Source organism: Molossus molossus, unplaced genomic scaffold, assembly GCF_014108415.1.
Source record: "Molossus molossus isolate mMolMol1 unplaced genomic scaffold, mMolMol1.p scaffold_m16_p_16, whole genome shotgun sequence".
Lineage (NCBI taxonomy): Eukaryota > Metazoa > Chordata > Mammalia > Chiroptera > Molossidae > Molossus > Molossus molossus.
Genome location: NW_023425351.1, coordinates 46,117,180 through 46,137,429, shown reverse-complemented (window position 1 = coordinate 46,137,429; position 20,250 = coordinate 46,117,180).

Sequence of the window (20,250 nt, the reverse complement as noted above, 5' to 3'; positions counted from 1 at the left end):
AGTAGTTAACTTTGATAATACATAGTATCAACATAACCTATTAATATAGTTAGAATCATATTTGTCTGTTGATAAGAGAAACTTCAACAAGATAGAAGTTTATTTATCTTTCAAATAAGTCAAAGATAAGCAGCCCAGGGCAGGTAGTATTTCCACAGTGAACAGGGACCAAAGTTCCTTCTTTCTCCACCACCATCTGATACATGGTTTATATCCGCAGAGTCCGAGATACTACTACTCAAGTTCCTGTCATCACATCAGCATTTCAGGCATCAGAAAGGCATGGAGAAGGACCTCATGGCAGAATCAATACCTGTTAAAGAACATACCCAGATGGCCCACAGAGTACTTTTATTTGCATCTCATGGACCACAACAGAGACATAGGACCACAACTAGCTGCAAGGGGTATTGGGAAATGTAGTTTTTTCACTGGGTACACTACTACCACAAATAAAATTGGCATTGTGTTACTAAAGAAGAAAAGGAAGATGGATATTGCTCCTTGTGCAAATTATTTAAGTTCAAATTTTAGTTTTTATATTTGTAAACAACAGTACATACCTTATAAAGCTGTCTGGAAGGTTACAAGAAGTGAAACCTAAATACTGCTAGTACAGCGTCCAACACATACTAAATAAACATCACTGTTACCATGAGGAAAAAAATGTATCTCTGAATATGTTCAAAAATAAGCTAGACAAAACCAAGTGGAACAAAAAGGAAGAAAAAATAACTCTGCAAAAATGTACTGATAACTTCAGAAAGAAACCTGCTCGATCTGACAACGTTCCAGTTTTAAATATCACATCAACTTGCTTTGCTGCTAACAAAGGACCACTGTGTTCCTGAGTGGGGCTATCTCAAACTCACCCACCATGCAAAGTCTGTCTGGTGTTCTAGACCAGTGGCTCATGAACCTGACTGATCCTAAGACTCACTCACCTGGAGAGTTATGTAAAAATACAAACTTCCAGCCCTGGCTGATTTGGTTCAGTCGTTAGAGTGTTGGCCTATAGACCAAAGGGCAAAGGGTTCGATTCCCATTAAGGGCACATGCCTGGGTTGTAGGTTCAATCCCCAGCCCTGGTTGGGTCATGTGGGAGGAATCCAATTAATATGTCTCTGTCACATTGATGTTTCTTTCTCTCTCTCTCTCTCCCTTGAATGTTTATATAATACAGAGGAATGTATTTTGAAACAAAAATATAGATTGAATGTTACTAGGAGTCAGGTACAGCTCTAAAAACTTTACATGGTCTCACTCATATAGGTAGTATTATCCCCTTTATATAGAGCAGAAAACAGGCACAGACAGGCTAAGCAATTTGTTCAAGGTCACACAGCTAATAAATGGGTGAACTGGAAGCTGAGATTCAAGCCCACACAATCTGGCTTCTGAGAGATTAGTTTCTATTCTCTACCACTCCCAATCTAAATGGAACAATTGGGGCACTTAAACAAATTATTTAAAATTTTGAACAGCTCTGGCCGGTAGCTCATTTGGTTAGAGCATTATCCTGATACACCAAGGCTGAAGTTTTGATTCCTGGTTAGGGCACATATAAGAATCAACCAATGGCCCTGGCCGGTTTGGCTCAGCGGTTGGAGTGTTGGCCTGTGGTCCAGAGAGACCCGGGTTTGGTTCCTGCTAAGGGCGTGTACCTCAGTTGCAGTTTGTCCCCGGCCCTGGTTGGTCGTGTGGGTGGCAGCCACTCGATGTGTCCCTTTCACGGCGATGTTTCTCTCTCTCTCTCTTCCTCTCTCTCCCTCCCGCTCTGTCTGAACAAAGAAGTGGAAAAGTGTCCTCGAGTGAGGATAAAAAAAAAAAAAAAAGAATCAACCAATGAAAGCATAAATAAGTGGAATAACAAATCTATATTTATCTCTCTCTTTCCATTTCTCTCTCTCTCTCTCACTAAAATCAATCAATCAATAGAGTCTTTTTAAATAAAAATTTGAACATACCTCCTCCTAGCAGCATCTATTAAGTAAAATGCTAGATAATTTTATTCATGACCATTTAGCTTCCCAAGCATATTGTGGCACGGATAAGTCTGATATAAAAATGCCCTGGCCAGTTTGTCTCAGCGGTCAGAGCGTCGGCCTGTGGTCCAGAGAGACCCGGGTTCGATTCCCTCTAAGGGCACATACCTCAGTTGCAGTTTGTCCCCAACCCTGGTTGTTCATGCTGGTGGCAGCTACTCGATGTGTCCCTTTCACATTGATGTTTCTCTCTCTCTCTCTCTCTTCCTCTCTCTCCCTCCCATTATATCTGAACAAAAAAAAAAAAAAAAAAGGAAAAATGTCCTCGGGTGAAGATAAAATAAAATAAAATAATAAATAAAAATAAATAAAATAAAATAAAAAAAATAGTATTTCAAGGCAGCCATCAAAAATAGTATTGATCCTGGCGGTTTGGCTCAGCGGTTAGAGCATCAGCCTGCGGTCCAGAGAGACCTGGGTTCAATTCCTGCTAAGGGCACGTACCTCAGTTGCAGTTTGTCCCCGGCCCTGATTGGTTGTGCAGGTGGTGGCCACTCAATGTGTCCCTTTCACGTCACTGTTTCTCCCTCTCTCTCTCCCACTCTGAACAAAAAATGGAAAAATGTCCTTGGGTGAGGATAAAAAAAAAATAGTATTGAGCCCTGGCCGGTTTTGCTCAGCAGTTAGAGCATAGGCCCATACACCAAAGGGTTTCAGGTTCGATCTCCAGCCCTGGTGCAGGAGGCAACCAGTTGATGTGTGTCTCTCACATCAATGTTTCTCTCTCTTTTTCTCTCTCCTTCCCTCCCTTCCACTCTATCAAAAAAAAAAAAAAAAATCAATGGAAAAATATCCTCAGGTGAGGAGTAACAAAAAATAGTTTTGAAATATATATATATATATATTTGTTGTTCTTGTTACAGATGTTTCTCCTTTTTTTCCCCCATTGACACCCTCCCAATCCTGCCCTCCTCACAGCATTATTGTTTATGTCATTGTTTATGCATACATGCGTATAAGTTTTGTGGTTTATCTCTTCCCTCCCCCCACATTCATCTCTTCTGAGGGTTGTCAGTCTGCACCCACTTCCATGTTTCTGGGTCTGTTTTGTTTCTCAGCTTGTTTTGTTCAAAATATTTCACAAATAAGTGAGATCATGTGACTTTGTCTTTCTCTGATTGGCTTGTTTTGCATAGCATAATACTCTCCAGGTCCTTCCATGTTGTCTCAAAGGATAAGAGATCTTTCTTTCTTACAGCTGCATAGTACTCCATTGTGCATATGTGTACCACAACCTTTTTATCCACTCTTCTACTGATGGACACTTGGGCTGTTTCTAGATCTTATCAACTGTAAATAGTGCTGCTATGAACATAGGAGTACATATATTCTTTTTGATTGGTGTTTCAGGCTTCTTAGGGTATATTCCTAGAAGTGGGATCACTGAATCAAATGGAAGTTCAATTTTTAATTTTTTGAGGAAATACCATATTGTTTTCCATAGTGGCTGCACCTGTCTGCATTCCCACCAGTAGTGTATTAGAGTCCCCTTTCCTCCACACCCTCACCCACACTTGTTGTTTGATGATTTGTTGATGGCAACCATTCTGGCAGGTGTGAGGTGATATCTCATAGTCATTTTAATTTGCATCTCTTGGATGATTAGTGACGTTGAGCATTTTTTCATATGTCTCTTGGCCATTTGTATGTCCTGTTTGGAGAGGTGTCTATTTAGGTCCTCTCCTCATTTTTTAATTGGGTTCTTTGTCTTCCTTTTGTTGAGTTGTATGAGTACTCTATATATTTTGGAAATTAGTCCCTTATCTGATGTATTGTTGGCAATTATGCTCTCCCATAGAATGGGTTCCCTTTCCATTTTGGTGGTTGTTTCTTTTGTTGTGCAGAAGCTTTTTAGTTTGATGTAGCCCCGTGTGTTCATTTTTTCCTTTGTTTCTATTGCCTTAGGCATTGTACAGCTTGTTACTGGCACAAGAACAGGCATGTAGATCAATGGAACAGAACAGAAAACCCAGAAATTGACCCAAATTATGCTCAATTAATATTTGACAAAGGTGGCAAGAACATACAATGAAGTAAAGACAGCCTCTTCAATAAATGGTGTTGGAAAAATTAGACAGCTACATGCAAAAAAATGAAGCTAGACCACCAATTTACACCATACACAAGAATAAACTCAAAATGGATAAAAGACTTAAATGTGATTTGTGAATCCATAAAAATCCAAGAAGAAAATGCAGGCAACAAAATTTCAGACATCACACGCAGCAGAATTTTCATTGAAACTATATTTTTATGTGTGTGTATATGTTCACTATGATGATCTTTATATAAAGAAATATATTCATATTCACATTCACATATACATACATACATACACACAGTAATGCCTAGAGAAAGTCTTGGAGAAAACATAGCAGACCGTGTCAATTAACTCTGTGTAGTAACATCATCCTTTATTTATTTGTGTGAAATAAACATTTGAATTTTGACTAATAAAAAAATTCTTAAATTTTAAACATAAGGGACTTTATGTATTTTGAAGCAAAAACAATGATATCCTGCCCTGGTCAGTTTGGTTCAGAGGTTGGAGCGTTGGCCTGCAGACCAGAGAGTCCCGGTTCGGTTCCTGCTAGAGGCAGATACTAAAAAAAAACACAAAATAAAACAATGATATCCTTTCAGTTTCCTCAGAGAGTCTTTTAAGCCCTTCATTTAAAATTCCATCTATAAGACCCTTTTTTGTTGTTGTTGGTAATCCTCATCCAAGGATATTTTTCCATTGATTTTTAAATAGAGGAGAGGAAGTGGGGGAGGGAGAGAGAGAGAGAGAGAGAGAGAGAGAGAGAGAGAGAGAGAGAAACCTGCAACCCAGGTACACACCCTAATCTGGGAATTGAACCCACAACCCTTCAATCTGAGGGATGAAGCTCAAACCAGCTGAGCTGTTTCTAGTTCAATGTGTGTATGTTACCTGGGACAGGGAATCACCCTAAACTCTTGTGGTAGACTATTTGCATGGCATCCATTTTGTTAAAATCTGCTCTGCCATCTCCTGCCCCAAGGCAGGATACCTCTGTATACAATGTTTCTGCATTCTTTTAAGTAACCATTTACTCAGCCAGTTATGCTCTGTTTATCTTTTGTTCCACCGGTGATATTTACATGATATTTACTTGAAATTGCTTCAGGGTGGTTACCACAAACTTATGCTTGGCAACAAATGTTCTTGTTTTCTGCTTATTGCCCTATAGTGTGGATCTCCCCAGAATAAAAGAGACTTGATCAGAACCCTGTCTTGTCTCCATTTCTGTGTGTCATGTCCCTCCTCATCCTCACTCCCCCTCTAGAGTCCTCGTTGCTCAACCTGCCGGACGGGTCAAGCTCTGACTTATCTGCTTCTGAACTTTCTGTTTTCCAAAACACAGATTCATGTGTCGTCAAACCTTGGGGCCCTCTCTTCTGTTGCTCGGTCTGCTATTCCCACCCTACCCACGGCCATCTCCTGTGTTCCAATTGCAGCTCTTAAGCCCTTGCCCTCTTCACTCTACATCCCCCTGGCCCCTTCCCCGCATCACCACTGCGGAACCTGCTATCTCAGAGGTTAACGGTGACATTCCTACTGCCGAAGCCAGGGTTCAGCTTTGTCTTCCTGTACCTTGCTCTATTAATCATTACTCTCTCCATGTCTCCAGGTGTCTTTCTTTTGGTCTATAAATATGTTCCAAACTCTGGTAGCCTGAAAAAATAATAAAAATTTAATAACCTTGTACTCACGTCACTCCGTGTCATTGGCTCAGGTCCTGCTTTGTAAAGGTCACCAATGACTGAGTACTTTTTGGTCGATGGCCCTCTGTTGCATTTGACATTATTGGTTACTTCCTCCTTCCTGAAACTCTCCATTCTCTCATCTGCTGCCAGTTCCCGCTGCACACATCATCACGGCCTCGTTAAAATGAATAAACACACACACACACACTTAGGGTTTGTTTCACACCATCAAGTCTTTGCTCTTGCTGAAATTTCACCACCACCATCACCAGAAGGCCCCTCCTCACTCTAGTCCTCACCTCCAACGTCCAACCCTGACTTGTCACCTTCCAGGTCCTCCTTTCCCCCAGCTTAACTTTCACTTATCCTTTGAGATCCCACTCAGGCCCCACTTCCCCAGGAATCCCTCCTTAACACCCTTCTCCCACCAAAGCTGGTTTAGGTGCCCCTTCCCAGTGGTTATATAACATTCATGTACTTCTCATACTAATTCTGTATTCTAATTCTGCCTCCCTTGATGTGGTACCAGATACATAGTGGGAACTGAATAAATGTTTATAAAATCAAATATCCAATTAACTAATATCAACACCTGTCTATATCCCCTGAGTCTCAACTAGTAGGGTACAGGGCAAATAAATTCGCAGGGAGTTGGGGGGTTAGAAAGAAATCAGAAGCAAGAGGGGAAAGATCCATCCTCAGTGTTGTTTATACTTTCTCTCAGTATAAAATAACAACAACAATAATAATAACTGACACTTTTGGGGTGGCTTACCATCTGCCAAATATTTTAGAGATATCTTATTTAAGACTCTCAACAGTTCTGTGTTGTAGGTACTGTTATTATCCCAATCTACAAATGGGGAAACTGAGGCTTAAGGAGTGTCCGTGGCTTGCCCAAGGTCTCACAGCAATGAATGGCAAAGCCAGGGCTTGAACCTAGACTTCCCTGACCACAAAGCTCGGGTTCTTAAAAACAAGGCAATTTCACCTACTTCTCAACAACCATACAACACAAATAGAGGCCCTCAGGTATCAACGTTCAGATTTCCTCCCTGAAATTCCAAAAAAGTAGCCTGCTGATGTCCTCTCACATGCTCACCTCCTTTTGAGGTTAATGTCTTCTTGGGTTCTTGTCCCCTTTTGATATGTGCTCTGTGGGACCACACTATCAAGTGGACCAGGGCCCACAGAGTCAAGGTACTGACTGCAGACTCTTGGACATGCAGCCCCACGAGAGGAATAAGTGGGCATCTGAGTGGACATGAGTTCACAAACAGCAACCTCAGGCCTACAATAGGAAGAAATAAATTTCATTCAGCAAGTATTTATTGAACATCTACTATGTGCCAGGCACTGTTCCAGGTATTTGGACACAGCAGTGAACAAGACAACCCAGGTTCCTGTTCTCATTATTAGATTATATTGGTCAATAAGTAAACCAGAAAAATGTTTAAATTGACAGTAGTAAGTGCTATGCGGAGGGTTAAAACCATGTAACTTGCTAAGGAGGGGCTACTTTGATTGGTTAGTTGATGAAGGCCTCCCTAAAGGAGGTGCCACTTACAATGAGAAGTAAAGACACAAGGAAACCAGCTATTAAAGTTCAGGGGAAGAGTATTTCAGGCAGAGGAACGGCCAGTACAGAAGTCCCACGTCAGGAACAAGCTGGGTGCATGTGTAGAAGGGAGAGGCCCATTCACCTGGAAGCTGGAGGAAATGGAAGGGAGGTGCTGGCAGAGGCTGGAGTGGTAGATGAGGCCAGATCTCACCTTGGGGCTCTGTGGACCACGAAAGAGAACCTGGATTGTACTCTGTCCACTGGGAAGCAATGGGAGGTTTTACACTGGTGGGGGAGGGGGAGTGTATGTGTGTGACATAATCTAATTTAATTGTTTTTAAAAAGACAATCACTCTGGCTGCTAGAAGAACAGATTGTAGTGAGGCAAGGCAGTAAATCTGGAGACCGGTTGAAGGCTGTTGAGGTGGCTTGGACAGAGATCATAAAGGCCTGTTTGTACCAGAGTAGTGCTTTGCAAACTTTAGGGCATCAGAATCCCCTGAAGGTCCCCATCCCAGAGTTTCTGATTCACAAAAGATTTTTGCATTTCTTTTCTTTTTTAGTCATTTAAGTTTTTAATTGATTTTAGAGCAAGGAAGGGAGAGAGAGAGAGAGAGAGAGAAAACACATCAATTGGTTGTCTCCTGCACTTGCCCTGACTGGGGATCAAACCCAAAACCTGGGCATGTATCCTGACCAGGAATCAAACCCACCATCTTTGATATATGGGACAATACTCCAGCCAACTGAGCTGCACCAGCCAGGGCAAGGTTTTTGCATTTAAGCTCTCTGGTGATGCTGATGCTGCTAGTCTGCAAATCACTTTATATATATATATATATATATATATATATATATATATATATATATATATATATAAAGAAAATGTTTATTTAAAACATTAAATTGTCCGGCCGGTGTGGCTCAGTGGTTGAGCGTTGACCCATGCACCAAGAGGTTGCTGGTTCGATTCCTGGTCAGGGCACATGCCCAGGCTGTGGGCCCGATCCCCAGTGGGGGCATGCAGGAGGCGGCCAATCAATGTTCTCTCTCATCAATGTTTCTATCTCTCTCTGCCTCATCTAGGATCTAGGGCCTCGTCACAGAGCAGTGGCGTCCAATTCTCAGTGGCACTTTAGGACCTTTCTTGCCTTCTCTTTCCCCCATATGCCAGTCCCGGTCAGAAGACTCGGGTCTTTCCATACAGGGCCAAGAGGCTCAGTCAGTCGGGAGCTCCTAAGAGGGGGAGGCAGTGAAGGTGTATGTTCTCTCAAGTCTGTTGCCAGCTTTTTCCCTCCTCCTCCCCACTCTGCTGTCACTCTGAGCTCGACCCTCCGCTTCCTTCGCCCAAGTAAGTACATACTCAGTGGTCAGTAGCTTCACTCCTGAGAGTTTGCTCAGCTGGAGCTGGATCAGCTCGTCTTTGTCCAGATAGGCTTCCATGGTGTTATGGTCCTCCTTTAGCTAGACTGACTGTATTAGTTTTGGAGACTGGGAAGTCCCAGATCAAGGTATAGGCTGATTTGCTTCCTGGTGAGAGTGTTCTTCCTGGCTTGAAGATGGTCACCTTCTGCGTTCTCACCTCGACTGGAGTTTGTCCCCAGCCCCGGTTGGGGTCGTGTAGGTGGCAGCTAGTCGGGTGTCTCTCTCACATCGACGTTTCTCTCTCTTTTTGAGTAGCATTGGTCTAGACTGGAAATGGAGGACATGGACAGATTTCAATATATTTTATTTTATTTTAATTTATTTTTTTATCCTCACCTGAGGACACTTTTCCATATTTTTTTCAGATAGAGTGGGAGGGAGAGAGAGAGAGAGAGAAACATTGATGTGAAAGGAACGTCGAATGGCTGCCATCTGCACGACCCAACCAGGACAAACTGCAACTGAGGTACACGCCCTCAGTGGGAATCGAACCCGGGTCTCTCTGGACAGCAGGCCAGTGCTCCAACCACTGAGTCAAACTGGCCAGGGCTCAATACATTTTAGAAGTAGAGTAAAAAGGATTTACCAATGGATTACACTTGGAAGACAAGTGAAAGTGAAGAATCGACGATGATTTAGGTTTTTGGTTAAGCAACCAAGGAACAATTACTAGCATATATTGAGCTCAAATAGAGGGAGAGCAGGTGGAGGGGAAGAAAATTTGGGCATGTTAAAATTAAGAGGCCTGCCCTGGCCGGTTTGGCTCAGCGGTTAGAGCGTCAGCCTGCGGTCCACAGAGACCCGGGTTCGGTTCCCGCTAGGGGCATGTGCCTTGGCTGCAGTTTGTCCCCGGCCCTGGTTGGGTCGTGTGGGTGGCGGCCACTCGATGTGTCCCTTTCACATCGATGTTTCTCTCTCTTCCTCTCTCTCCTTCCCGCTCTATCTGAGTAAAAAATGGAAAAATGTCCTCGGGTGAGAAAAAAAAAAAAAAATTAAGAGGCCTATGAGAGCCCTGGCCGGTTGCTCAGTGGTTAGAGCGTAGGCCCACAGACCAGAGTTTTGGGTTTGATTCCAGTCAATGGCATGTACCTTGGTTGCCGTTCATCCCTGGCCCTGGTCAGGGCATGCCGGAGGCAACCAATGTGTTTTTCTTATATCGAAATTTCTCTCTCTCTCTCCCTCTCTCCCTCTCCCTCTTTCCCTCTCCCTCCCTCCCTCCCACTCTACCTGAAGATAAATAGAAAAATATCCTCAGCTGAGGATTAAAAAAAAAGAGGCCTATAAGACGTCCACATGAAAATGTCAGCGACAAGGTAGGGAGTTCTGGTGTTGGAGTGAGAGATCAGAACTGGGGAGACCTCAGCATAGAGATGTAGATAAAAAGAAAAAAGGAGGGGTTCTATGGAAAGTAACTTCACAGGGTGATCTGATCATAAATTCTTAATTGGGGAGGTCGTGGTGGCTAGTCCCACCCAGGCCTATAAATTCTTCCGTGAAAGGTTTTAGGCCAGCCCTGTCCATTGTTTTTGTGCATCTAGATTAACATACCTTTGAAATACCAGAAGTCATACCCCTTAAAGGCATACCCACCCTCGAGAGAACACATAATCTTAACTTTTTTGTAGTCCAGATATTTTCAACCTTTTTTCAATCTCACAGCACACATAAAGTAATTACTAAAATTCCACGGCACACCAAAGAATATATTATATATTTTGCCAATTTGACAAAAAAGGTAGGTAAAATTTTTATTTATTCACACCCAGCTGCTAGTGTTGTGTTGGCTGTTGTCATTTTTTTTCTTTTTTTTTTATAACATCGATGAGAAAGAACATTGACTGGCCGCCTCCTGCATGCTCCGCAATGGGGATCGGGCCCACCACCTGGGCATGCGTCCTGATCAGGAACAGAACTGGTGACCTCTTGGTGCATGAGTCGACGCTCAACCACTGAGCCGCACCGGCTGGACTGTTGTCATTTTTTAATTTGACAATCTAAGGGAAGAGAGATCAGTGCCCCTGACTAAATAGTCAAGTATTGCATGTTCTTAAAATTCTTACAGCACAATGCTTGCTATAATCCAGTCCCCATCTTGCTTTCTCCCATCTTTGTGTGATATTCCTTACACTCCCTCCTTAATTCCAAATGCATTAAAAAACTGCCGAACTGTTATTCTCCAGAGCATTTGAAATCTTGCTTCCTGGCAGTTGTCATCAGTTTGGCTCAAAGAGACTCTTATGAAAACTCTCTGTAGGTTTGGGCATTTCTTATGTCAGGACAGATGAGAGTTGAAGTGATGGGACTAGATGAGATGACCTGAGGAGAGAGTGTATTTGGGGAAGAGAAGAGCTTGGGACAGAGCCCTGGGCACCCAACACCTAGAGGTCAGGCAGAGTAGGGGAACGTGGGCAGGACAACCAGGAGACTTAACGTTATTAATGCCGGAGGAGGAAGCATTTTATTTATTTGTTATCCTCACCCGAGGACATTTTTTTCCATTTTTTGTTCAGATAGAGTGGGAGGGAGAGAGAGGAAGAAAAACATCACCGTGAAAGGGACACATCAAGTGGCTGCCACCCGCACGACCAACCAGGACCGGGGACAGACTGCAACCAAGGTACATGCCCTTAGCGGGAACCAAACCCGGGTCTCGCTGGACCGAAGGCTGACACTCCAACTGCTGAGCCAAACCGGCCAGGTCAGGAGGAGGAAGCATTCTAGAAAGAAGAAAATGGTCGGTCAGTAAACCACCTAGATGCAAGATGCCATATGAAAGACCCAGAGAGCCAAGGAGGGGCACCGTTCAGAAAAAGAAAAGAGAACCGGCAGAAGTTAATAAAGAACTGTGAGAACCCATGACACTGTAACTTCAGCTGGATTCTCCCCTCATGGGGATTAACTGTCAACTCCAAAGAGAAAGGCCCTGCTGTTCCTTCAGAACTGTGAGGTGGAGACCTAAGGTGTTGCAGCTCCCTCCTAGCCAGCATCAAGTCTGGGAGTGGTGGTGCATTTGAGGGGGGGAAGAAACAGACTGAGGAGGGTGTCAGGGGAGAAAAAGGAGAAACATTTGTAACAAAAATTAATTAATAAAAAAAAGAAAAAAAATTAAAAGAAAGAAAGAAAGCAACAGACTGAGCTCTGGGGGTTGGGACTGGAAAGGAGAATGTAGGTAGGAAGCTGTCTTGGGGTACAGAAATGACCCTGGATGGCTTCTCAGACAGAAGGACTGCACCATTTTCAAAACTCCTTTTCTTTTACCTCAAAGAAACAACATCTCTACTGTTATCCAAGAGCTATTCTTCTCCCAGCGTTCGCGAGCCCTGGGCTGCCTGCCGAAGCTGAGCCCTGGCTCCGCCGGCCGTCTCCTCCTCGTCTGTATTTTTGATGGCTTCCTCCAGCCTGGCTCCTTCCCCTCAGACTACAATAACGCCACTCCAACCCAAAAGAAAGCTCTGATCCTCCACCCTTCCTCCCCTGCAGCTACTGCTTTCATTGCTTTTACCCCAAACTTCCTACACCGATGCTCATGCTTCCTCACTTTCTTCTTGTCTGCACCCACTGGAATTTGGCGTCTGTCCCTGCCGCTGTCTCCAAAACCACAGCCACCTCCCAATTATCAAGCACAGGGCCTCGCCTCAGGTCGTCTCTGCTGTATTTTATACAATGGTCACCCACCCACTCCTTCTGGATTCTCTTGCCTCCTCCTTTCACGTCCCTCACCATCCCACACAAAGGCTTTCCTCTCCCCCCGTGTTGCCTCACGAGTCCATGACCCTCTGAGTTCCATAACTGGTGGTCTTGTCTCCTCCTCTGCCCCCCTAGATGATCTCATCCATACCCTCCCACAGCCACCTGGCTATGAACCGATGGCTGACAACTCCTTGCACTGGTATTCGCAGCTGCCTATGTGACATTTCCATGTTCTGCAGGCATGTCAGACATGTCCAAAACAAAATCTAGGCCCACAGTTTGCACTTAATAAACGTATACCGATGCTCCTTGACTTATAGTTGGGTTATGTACCAATAAACACATTGTAAGCTGAAAATAGAATAAGTTGAAAATGCATTTGCTGTACCTAAACTGCCAATCACCATAGCTTAGCTTAGCTTACCATAAACATGTTCAGAGTACTTACATTAGCCTACAGTTGGGCAAAATCATCTAACACAAAGCCAATGTTATAATAAAGTGTTGAATATCTCATGTAATTTATTATAATATTGCTTTTGCACCATTGTAAAGAGGAAAAGTTGTAAGTCAAACCTCTATACATCAGGGCCATCTGTATTAAGTACATGTTTGTTGGATAAACTGTTTTTCCTTGTCAGCTCCTGCCTCCTACATATTAAAGAAAAAAACAATAAATAATAAATAAAATGTAAGCACCTTCTCCCCTACTGTCTGGGTTAATGGGATGACTTCACACCCTCGTCTCCCATTACATCTACTTAGTCATGCAGGCTTATTGATTATATCTCCAAAATGTTTCTGGGATCTGTCAACCAAGGGTCAATGGTGCTAATGCAACACCAACAGGAATCTCCAATTTGGGGTTGATGAAGACAGAAACTATTCAAAGCAAATAGCTCACAATAAACTATTTAGGGAAGATGGCTCAATTGTGATAAAGCATGGTTGTATGTGAGACAGCTCATGATATAGCATGGCTGTGGAACAGCATGGCTATGAGGTGGCCTCGGGGCCAGGTGGCCCTCTCCAGCTAGACAGGTCTGCTTTGCTCTTTTCCAGTCCAGTCCATTCCACTCAGCTCCAGAAAAGTAAAACAGTCTTTAGCCATGGGTGAGAAGGAAAAGCTACTGGGGAACTTACTTATATAGAGAGAAGTCCCTGCCCCTGGTCCCTGATTGGTCTGTACTCATGTAGATGAGGACTCCTCCAAATACATATAGTTTGATTAGTCCAAAAAGCACTGACCTGGTTGGTCAGAATGGAGCAGCCCTGATTGGTCAGTACAGCTCCAATTGGATGAAGAAAGTCTCAGTCCTATTGGTTGAAATGTGATTCAGGAACTCCTTTATAAGAACGGGCTCAGCTGGCAGGAACACAGTGCAGACAGGTCAGCATGGTGGAAGGTAGTTTGGTGCAGGCTTTTCCCTGAAGCATGGTTTGCAAGAGAGGCCCCTGGTTAGAAATGGCTTTTAGGCCCTGTTTTTACATTTGAACCCAGTTAGCCACCAGGAACCATTCTTGGTAGGTTTTTTCTTTCTCAGGGTTGACAAATCTTTCCTTTTTTCTCCTTTCCATTCCCACTCTGCAGCTGTTCTCTCTCCAGCTGACTAACACTAAACCTAATTCAGTGGTTCTCAAAGCTGGCTACACATTAAAATCACCTAAAGGTTTTTTAAATCCTGATACCTGGCCCTAGTGGCTCAGTTTGTTGAGTGTCACCCCATCCCATGTACCAAAGGATGCTGGTTCAGTGGGAGATTCCTGGTCAGGCCACATACCCAGGTTGCGGGAGGCAAGCAATCAATGTTTCTCTCTCACATCGATGTGCCTCACTCTCCCTGGCCTTTCCTCTCTTTCTCCGAAATCAATAAAAACATTAAAAAAAAAAAAAATCCTGATGCCTGCCCCAGACTAATTAAATTAGAATATCTGTGGAGTGAAGCTGGAGCAGGTGTTTATAATGTGCAATCAGATTTGAGAATCACAGATGATTTCCTTCTCCAGTATCCAATATTTTACTCCAAACATATGAACTCTTATCTTCTGCTTTAAAACTTCAGATAACTCCCCTATAACTTACAGCAGGATTCTTAACTTGGAATTCAGTGTCAGGGGCGGGTGGTCTGTGAACCCCATTGAATCATATTCAAAATATTTTGTGTAGGAAGAAGCTTCATTTATTCTCAGAAAAGGTGGAAAAATATTAGCAAGATGTAGTTGTAGTTAGTGAATAATTACTGTGTTCCAGGCACTGTGCTAAGCACTTTATATACACTAGGTCATTAACATTAAAAACTAACTCGTAAGTATGAGTGTTACCCCATTTTACAGATGATGGTGAAGTAACTTCCCCAAGTCAACAAGCCCTTGGAGTCTGGACTCACATCCAACTAGTTCTACTCTTTACCACCTCCCTGGTTTGATTAAAGGATTCAAACACTGTAGCACAGCAAAAAGGCCCTCCACCATCCACCTAATTGGAGGCATCCCTCCTCTCCCATCCCTGCTCTAGCCACACACTTCTCTCAGTTCTCTGAAGAAATTGTGTGGTCCATGCCTCTGTCCCCCATACATGCTGTGACCACTCTCTGTAATGTGCTCCCTACATGTACCTGCCAGGTAGAATTCTACTTACCCTTAGGGCTCAAAACAAATGTCCCTTACATTTCTCTGAAATCTTCTTTCCCCTCACACTTTGCTAGAAGACACTGAGTATCTGATGATAGATAGAGGTGCTCACATCTGCCCCCCGGAAGGTGGATTTTCTTGAGATGAAAAGTGTCTTGTTCATCTATGGCTCCCCAACATCTTGCAGCACCCTAGCCCATAGGAAGGGCTCAATGAACATTTGTTCAAAATAATATAATTTAAGTGTGCTTAAGTTATATTTACTATAAGTGTGCTTACTATACACTCCCTACTTACTAGGGAGTACCCGGTTCTAAAGTACGGGGAGTAGGACTTTGTCTTCTGAGAATGACGTTTACGATGTCCTTATGCTGCCAATCTGTCCTACCGATCTCGTAGAATTATTGTTAAGATTCGATGAAATAATTATTTAAAAGCACTTTGCATTGTTAAACACACTATGAAAAATGAGAGTTATTAGCTAACTTTCTGCTCACAAACAGTGGCTAACAGACCATTATGAATGTCAGGAAATGCAGATTTAACAGCCACCAGTTACATGCCTTAAAAAAAAATGTCTGTCATCACATTGGCATCTCCTGCTCTGAAACAAACAATTTCCTCATTGCTGCGGCATTCTGCACAGCTGAAAGAGCCACACCAGGAATGCTCAATTGAATTAATGCATACTTAAAATTAGTTTGGTAAAACATGTCTCAAGTGTCTTCAGAAGTTCAAACAAAATTGCTTTTATAGCAGTAAGAGAAAAAGGGCATCAGGAGTGCAGTTGTACGTACATGGCCCATTATGAAGCTTCTCGATTTTGATAGTATCCTACTGAGCTAAAACAGAGCACTTGGGAATGAATGAGATAAAATTAATCTTTTAATAAAAATAATCATATTAGGGCAAATTCATTTAGTTTGATACTGATTTAGGATGTTCTCATACTTTCTAAGTATTCTTAAAGGTTACCCTAGCTTGCCCCACTTGCTAATGAAAGACTTGGTAATTTCACTTGTGAGGAGTGATTTCCAAGCCCATACATTCTTGTGGCAGAGAAAATTATTAAAACTGATGCGGGCATGCTACATTAAGCATCATAAAGTGTCTGGCATTTGACAACTTACTGAGGAAGGAAGGAAGAAGAAAAGAGCAAAAGAAAAAAGAAAACTAAAAATTAAAAGTCTTACAAGGGTGACAGGAAACATCACCTGGTTCCCCATCAGTGGATCACTATTTCTAAAAACTCTCTCACTGGAAGAGTTATAAGCTTCATCATGTGTGTGTGTGTGTGTGTGTGCACTCGTGTGCATGTACTCAAAGTAGAATATTAAAAGAAAGTCTCTGCCCTGGCCGGTCTGGCTCAGTGGTTAGAGTGTTGGCCTGTGCACTGAAGGGTTGTGGATTCAATTCCCAGTCCAGGGCATGTACATCGGTTTCAGGTTCGATCCCCAGCCCCAGTTGGGGTCGTAGGAGGCAACCAATCAATGTGTCTCACATGTGTCTCAAATCAATGTCTCTTGCCCTAGACAGTTTTGTTCAGCGGTTAGAGCATTGGCCCACGGACTAGTCTTGGGTTCGATTCTGGTCAAGAGCAAGTACCTTGGTTGTGGTTTGGTCCCTGGCCTTGGTGGGGGTCGTGTAGGAGGCAACCAGTCGATGTGTCCCTCTCATGTCAATGCTTCTCTCGCTCTCTCTTCCTCCCTCCCTCCCACTCTGTCTGAAGACAAGTAGAAAAAAAAAATCCTCAGATGAGGATTTAAAAAAATTGATGTCTCTCCCTCCCTCTCTCTCTCTCTCCTCCTTCCTCCTTTCCACTTTATCTAAAAAATATTAGTGGAAAAATATCCTCAGGTAAGGATTAACAAACAAACAAAAAAGTCTCAGACTGTTGTGAAGGATCAGAAAGGCCTTACTAACTACCTCATTCAGTTCTTCTTAGACAACAGTATGATGAATAGTTGAGAGTTTGGGCTTGGAAGTCAAACTGCTGGGTTTGAAACCCAGGTCTACTTCCGACTGTGGCAGAGATAACTGTTCGTTTTCCAGTATCCATTCTCCCCCTCTTCCCTGAATTGTAACTGGACATGTGACCAGAATAAAGACTACATTTCCTGGCCTCCTTTGCAAGTAGATGTGACCATGTGACCCCATTCTGGCCAATGGAATGTGAATACAACTTCCGGGTCATGCCCTTAAAAAGACAGCTGGATCTTCCATTTCCTTGCACTGCGGGAGTGCAGAGGTGACACTGTTCCTTCTCTGACAAGGTGGAAGAGGGTAGCCTTTAGGGAAGGTGAGCAGCATGAAGGCAGCATGCTGGGGCCCCCACAGCGCTTAGCTGCCTTGTCAGCCCTGGGCCGCTCCTGGTGAGACGGGCATGACGAGAATTCAACTTCTATTTTGTCTAAGCCGTGGTTACTTTGGGCCTTGTCAGCAGCAAAATGTATATCCTGACAGAGTAACTGATTAAAAGCAAATTACTTAACCTCTCTGAACCTCAGTTTTTTCATCTGTAAAATGTGGAAAATACAATAACACTAACAATAGTAATAATACCTTTATTATAGGGGTGGGGGCATATCAAATGATTAGATGAGTGTTCACATAGGGAGTGTTCGTAAGTGTTAGCTCTTATCGTGAAAGTAAAATGACTGAATTCCGGTCATATGCATGGCGTGATAGTAGCTTCTGGTAGTTCTAAGTTTATCCTTTATTCAGCCATCCTCTTCTTACTGGCATTTGAATGTCTTTATTCAGCTACTATACACTATTAGAATTATATTTGATGAGTATCAAGTTGTGTTCCCTGAGCATTGCATGCTGTGTTTTTTTAAATAGCTCTCTTGTATAGGTTCCAGAACATGACTTTCACTACTTAAGAAAATCCAGGAGAAGTTTAAGGATAACCATGAAGGGCAGTATATACTTGAGAGAATTCAGAGATGGGCAGTTTTGAAACTCCATTAAAATGAGGATTTATCACAGAAAGCTGAGAGGTCATAGGAATAAACTCATTATGTCCAGAAGTGATTTCATGTCCCAGGCCCTCCCCAAACTCAGTCCTCCCCTTTATTATCCCAGTCCACTCTACCTAACTCAGCCCAACACTGAAGTAAAACACCTATCCGTGTCTCCTGGGGCTGAGCGTTTCTGGCTTGTGAAGTGAGGTGGTGCTTCTCCCAAAGGCACCCTTGCTTGCAACCTGCAAAGGACTTTCTGGAAGGAAAAAGTGAGATCTAGAGCCTCTCCTTTTAACTTGAGTTAATGTCATCTCTCTGCTGGACTTGGGGTGCAGGCTGAGGTGGGTTGGGCTCGGATCGGCTGGCCCGAAAGCAGTGCAGCGACCCTGAGGAGGCTCGGGGTCAAAGCGGTGCTCTGTGCTGGCGAGCTGCCTCTGGGACAGTCTCCATCCCAGAGCTGATCCCCTGAGGTCCAGCCACCTGACCGCATCGGTGGGCCCCGGGAATCTGGTGAATGTGAAGGGAAATGTTAGTCGCCGAGAACATGGGCCCTCACTTCGCCTCTCGTGGCTGTGGAGCAGCGGCAGCTAAGCATAACACAGGGCCTCTCTCTCAGCCTGAGACGGGGTCTCCTGGGGCCCGCGCTTCTCACTGTGGTCAGGGCCTCGCCTGGGCGGCTGGCCAGCACGCATGCTCAGTTACTGCAGTAGGTCCAGGGAGGGAGGGCCTCCTGAAGCGTGCAGGGCTCACCTAGCCGGATGACTTTTTTCTCGGGACCCTTGCACGTTAAGGTACTGAAGTGCTTCTCCACGACAGTGGCAGCCAGGACCGGTGCTGGGGACGGAAGGAGCTTCCCTGGGGTTTCCTAAACTTCTCCTAAGAAGAAACCCCTAAGAAGGAAAGGGGGGAAAAGGAGGGAGGGGAGAATGTATCATCATATTTGATTGACTATTCATTTTTAAATATCTCTGGAAGGATACATAAGAAACTAGAAACAGTGGTTACTTTTTACCAGTGAGGGTGGGAATTGAGTGGCTGGGGGGTAGTGAGAGACACACTCTTCACTATCTTCTTATATTGTCCAGATTAAAATAATTTTTTTTTCCTTTATTGATTTTAGAGAGAGAGGAAGGGAGATGGAGAGAGAGAGAGATACATCGATGAGAAAGAACATCAATTGGCCACCTCCTACATGCCCCCCACTGGGGATCTGGCCCACAACCTGGACATGTGTCCTGACCGGGAATCAAACCTCTTGGTGCAGGATCAACACTCAACCACTGAGCCACACCGGCCAGGCTACTTTCTAAATTTTTGAAGCATCCAAGCCAAAAAGTAAAATAGAATCAATTAAAATAACAGTAAAATAAAAGACATGTCTTCAGATAGTTTAGGCAGGCTAAGCAAGGGTGCACTGGAGAAGAGGAAGGAGAGCGGAGGCAGCCACAGATCCTGTTCCCGGCTCGAGGCTGTGGCCCCTACAGCTTTGTCACGAGAAGGAGGCATGGGAGGGCCAGCCTCCGTGCAGCTCTGCAGGCTGGCTCCACCTCACCATAAGTCTAAGATGAAAAAAGAATGTGACTTCATCTTGGGCCTCGATCTAGTACAATAGTTACATTATCTTGTTTCTGCTGCCTCTGAAATCCTCTTGAACCTGGGCTTTCTCCATCTCTCATCTTCTTTCTTTTCTTTTTCTTTTTTTTTATCCTCACCTGAGGACATTTTTCCATTTTTTGTTCAGGTAGAGTGGGAGGGAGAGAGAGGAACAGAGAGAGAGAGAGAAACATCGATGTGAAAGGAATACATCGAGTGGCTGCCACCCGCACAACCAACCAGGGCCGGGGACAAACTGCAACTGAAGTACATGCCCTTAGCGGGAACCGAACCCAGGTCTCTCAGGACCGCAGGCCGACGCTCTAACCGCTGAACCAAACCGGCCAGGGCTCCATCTCTCATCTTCATTACTCTTACAGTCTTCCAACTGGCTTCCTTGTGCCAAGCTTCTAACTCCCAAAATCCATCCTCTAAACTTTACATTTCTTTTCAGAAATGAGAACCTGGTCATGCCCCTCCAGGCTCTCTCCGTGTTTAAAGTCCAGCAGTTGCCCACGAGCACAAGATAACACATCTAAATTCCTTCTTCATCCTTCTAGGATCTTGCTCTGCCTGCCCATGGCCGCATGTGGTTTTCTGAATGGCCCAG